The sequence below is a fragment of the Rhinolophus sinicus genome, chromosome 5, assembly GCF_057876585.1.
Source record: "Rhinolophus sinicus isolate RSI-liver-muscle chromosome 5, RSI-T2T, whole genome shotgun sequence".
In the NCBI taxonomy this organism is placed as follows: Eukaryota; Metazoa; Chordata; class Mammalia; order Chiroptera; family Rhinolophidae; genus Rhinolophus; species Rhinolophus sinicus.
In genome coordinates this window covers 84,841,499-84,846,589 of record NC_142505.1, presented here as the reverse complement: position 1 = coordinate 84,846,589, position 5,091 = coordinate 84,841,499, and positions in this window count along the sequence as shown.

The following is a 5,091-nucleotide window of genomic DNA, read 5'->3' as shown; positions in this document are numbered from 1 at the left end:
ACTGAGGCCCAAAGAGAAATAAATAAGCTCACAAACTATTCCCAGGTGGCAGAAGAGGATTCGAGGCCAGAGCTGATATCCCCTAAACCCTTGATCTTCTTCCCCTCTCCTAACCTATCATTACATGGTAATACAACCAATAAGTTCAGTAAGATGACTCAAAACACATATTTTATGAAATCAGGATTGTATAGCAGCCTCAGTTCGAAAACACTAGATGCAACACGAGAAGAACTAAATTGTACTCCTGGCTCTACATAATTAGCTATGTGATCTTAGAGAAGTCAATTTATCCGACTTTCTTCCCTTATAAAGTGATGAAAATCTAATAATAATTTCTAGGCACTATTTCCCAAATCTGATCCAAATAGTCAGGAAATGCTGCAAGTTTTGGGTCCATACTTGGAGATTTGCCATGTGTACTGGCATGTTAAAGGCTCCATGAGGTCCCGTGTGGAGAAACATATTAACATAGCACTTTTTAACCTCATTTGACCCCAGAGCACTTAGTCATATCACCCAGAGCTCATGTTCCCCAGAAAATAATTTGGGAAATAATTTTCCAAATTCTCTGTGGGCTCTAAAATCTGATGGTTGACATTTTGCTTGTGAACTGTTCCATACCTACAACCCATGTGTTCTCTTTTAATTATGACTTTCCATATGCCCCTCCCCTAGGACTGAACACCGTGAGCAACAAATAAATGCTATTGCCTGATTTGGTCAGCTCTTAAGGTTAATGTATTCTAAGTGGTACTTATTTAATGTTTGGCAAAATTTAGCCTACCGTAGAACAGTTCTGGGACGGGAAGCAGTGTGCTCTGAAAACTGGGTAAAAACCACCAATTCTCCCTGCAGCCTGCCAGAGAGATGCCAGATGATATTTTAGTACCATTCATCTCTGTGGGCTCCATTCAAATGCAAAAACAAAAGACAAATTCTGTCTCTGGTTAGCAGACTTCTGATCTAGCGGCCCTGCCTGAGTTTGGTCTGTGGAAAATCAAAGCGTTTGGTGTTGGATGTCATTGAGCAGTCACTCTGCTGTCACAGCCTTTTTTTTTTTTTTTTTCATCCTCTCTACTAGTTTACAAGATAAGTTGGCTTGGGTAGATTCTCCCAGGGAGAAAACCCTCCTTTTTACCCCAAGAATGCCACTTGGTGTCTCCTGCAGCAGTAAATTACCCAATGCCACCCTCGTGGTTTGAAAGACCTTATTCACAATGAAAGTACCAAAGAGTTTCCCAGGAATTGACTATGTGACACTTCATATTTGTGTGAGCCCAAGAAAACAAAATGACTTTACTATTCAATATAATGTACAAAGATGGAGTTTTAAAAGCGACAATTATTCTTAATAAAATGTCTTAAAATAGCATTGCTTTTTATCCTTTGGAAAGCGTATGTGTCCAAGTAATTTAATATGGTAACAAAACTTTTTGCAATGTACCAAAAAGCATAAAGAAGCGTAACACCTTAAGAGCTGTGTAACTGTACCTGAACTTATGAATGAAAATATATATATTTCAATTGTTATAAAAGTTTATTTGAGCCAAACTGATGACATGTGCCAGGGAGCGAGATGCTCCCAATGAAAAATATTTTTTATCTTTGTTTAAAAAAAACTAAAACCAAAGATTTTGTGTAGATTATGTGATACAAAAATAATTTTTATACTGTAGGTTCATAACTCAAAACACTGAGAAAGATGTCTACATTTCTTCCAATTTTTGTGAATGCAAATAAATTGTCCAAAAAAAGCCTTTCCTTTCTTCTGAGCATATTGTATAATGGTGCATATAATGCCGTTGTACGTAGCTGAAACCTATAGTATAGAATAGTGATTAAGATTAGAAAATCGACTTGGAGGCAGAACCAGAATATGGATTGTAGCTTTGCTATTTATTAGCTATAAGCTTTTTAAAAAAATTAGTCTTTGAGCCTCAGTTTTCTTATATATAAATGGAAGTTTACCTTCTTTCCAAGTTTTTCAAAGATGAAATGAGAATAAAGTCCATAAAACAATTACCCAATGCCTGCCACATAAGAAGCAAGTCACAAATGGTTATTATTTAATGGAGACCTATGAGCTCCTTTGACAGGAGGACCAGAAGTAGGGTTGCTTTGGCCAACAAGCATCATTTCCCTGTGATCCTTTCGGTCCCATCCCCCTCTCGTTAGCTTCATCTGTAGAAGTTCTGGGCCTATCATTCATGCACAATGATTCCATCTTAAAGGTCTTGCTCAGGAACCACTAGAAAACTGTGTGGATCATTGGCCCACGTTGGTCACTGGACAAGTTGGGGCTCATGGACCATGGCATTGACCCATGGTCAACACTTTGAATTCTGAATAATTCAACGCAGCAAGTATTCAGTTCAACCTAATGCTTGTCAGGCACTGTGCTTGGCTTTGAAGTTAAAATGATGATTCAAACCAGGGGCTTGACAAACTTTTTCTCAAGGGTAAAATCAGAAGAATTTTAGGCTTTGCAGGCCAAGAGGTAAAAATCAAGAATATTATGTGGAAATCATATACCCATATAAAATATATCCATTAAAAATGTGAAACAATTCTTAGCTTGCAGGCCATACCAAAAAAACAAACAAACAAACAAAAACCAAACAAATAGAAAAAACGCTTGGCCCATGGGTCAGAGTTTACCGATCCCCAATATACACAACTCTGCTTCCTATCTTCATGGAACTTCAATTTATCCAGTGTGACATGACGTGTTGGCATTTATTCCCTCCCTCACAATCCCCCTTGTCATTTGAATGAAGCTGAGCCTATCAGTAAAATTGTTTGTCCAGTATCACCTACTTATTCACCAAATCTAAGAAATCACTAGTTAGGGGAATGCACCAAAGAGAAGCTATTGATGATATTCTTCTAGTGTTTAGTTTAAGGTGATAGTGTGAAAACTTAGCCACACCATGTCAGAGATTCTTAAGAGCTCAGTCTCAAGGGAGAAAACATTAACCAAAAAATTGTTTCTTCAAGTACTGTCTTTAAAACATCATCACAGACCCATGGAAAAGAGCTAAACAGCACGATGCATATATAACCAAGTCCTCACACTTACATGGAAATGGGCCCTTGTATATACAAGACCAATACCCATTAGCCACAGAGGTTTCCCAAGAGACCATGCAATACACACTCTTGAACCATATTCCACATCTGGGACCACAACGTAAGCTTATCCCAGACTCTTAGTTTCTGTTGGAAGCAAAGCTGCTCCCCAACAGGTAGAAGGATGGGAACATGGCAGGTAATGTGCTAGCACTTCCCAGGGCCCATTTAAAAGGTGTGCAAGCTGAGTTACAGAGAACATGCAAGTTTGCTCCCAGCTCAGGGCTCAGCGCTCTGCTTTCCAGTAAATCTATGGCTTCCCTCACATACAAGGAGATTAAGCTATTCACTGTCTAACTTTGCCCACTCTGTTTTGCTTGGGTTTTCAGCTTTATCCCACCCTTACTGCCTTTAGTTTTTGGAGCCTGTTGACCTTTTGTGTGTTAAGAATATTATTTGGGGATTGAAATCCGTGAAAAAAAATCATTTTGCTATCATTTGTCAAGTGAAAAGCAATGGGATAACTGGCAGGGCTGGTACTGCCAGTCAGACAGACTCAGCAGGTTGTAGCCCATTTGAAGTAATGAAACCAAGTTGTTCTAATATTTTCTGTCCCAAGCACAATATTCAAAGTACATGAACCACTCTTATTAATTCTACACTGACTGATTGAGTATATCCCAGAGAGCTTCACACTTAAAGACAGGAAGAAAAATAGAACCTGGAATCTTGAGCCCATTATCTGCTTGGTCTTTTGTCTCTTTTTGCCTCGTCATCAGCAGCATTTAGGATCCATGAGTTCCCAGTGGTGTGTGATTATCTCAGTGGGCCAAACAGCATTGTTTATTTACTTGTTTGTTTGTTGTATGAAGTGCTACAAGTGCCTAAAAAGCGAGGCAGAAATCAAAATAAATAGCTCTCAATGATTGGAGAAACAAAATAAAAAATAAATCCAAAATGACCCAAATATACAAAACCCCCAGTGTCTTCCACAGCATATCCATAGCTACCCCATCATGAAAGTTCTTTTCTAATGGTCTATAGCCCTTAATCATTTGGGTTTTAAAATATGGACTATTCTATAACTTTTCTAATTGAGTCTTGAGTCAATGAGTCTTGGCATGCCCCTAGAGTGTGCGTTTCCTCAGGGTAGAGCATTTAGTTTTCTGTAAATCTTGCGTTTACTATACATGGTGATCATTTTCATCTGTCTTATACAAGGGTACATTCCTTGTTGCCATGAAAGTAAGACTGGGTCTTATAGTAATTTTTGATCCAAAAGATGCACTAGGGCTTATGCTCAGGGGCTGTCCTCCTGAAAAATCATGCTAGGGCTTATTTTCCAGTTAGGTCTTATTTTCGGGGAAACACGGTACGTATCAAGCAGTAAAGTAGCATTTAAGGGCTTTGAGTGAAATCTGTGGGCTGACTTTTCTCATCTGCATAATGGTGACAATAATCACAACTACCCTTGTTCTAAGGACCAGGCATGTAACGTGTGGGACACGCTTGGTACAGAGTAACGGTTCAGTACATGGCTGCTGCTGTTTTCTTTGCTGGCGCCCTTCAACTCCCACAAGAAGACCCTTAAAAGTTGAGTAACAATCTGAGCTTAAGACCATTTGGGATAAATAACAGAGTAAAACCTGATACTAATCCTAGAAACAAGCCGAAAACCAGTGTTTTCTCATTTTCAGAAAAGCCGATAGGGAATAGTCCAGTGTGGTCTTGAGAATAAAAATTAGGGAAATGTTTCAGTTTTCAAAGGAACTCAGCATATGGTTCCTGAAACAGTTTGCTCTCTGAGTCCAAAGTCTTATTCACACGCTAGTTTGCGTGGACGGTGTCCAGCCTGAGCCTACATCAGTGCAGGTCTCTGGGTTGCCTTACTCCATGGATCACACCCAGGGAAGGCTGCCATGTGTATGCTCCGATTTATGGGGATAGAAATAGGGACACAAAAGCATGTCACTGACTGGCCTCGGGTCTGGGTTTCTAATTAGTAGCAGAGTATTTGCT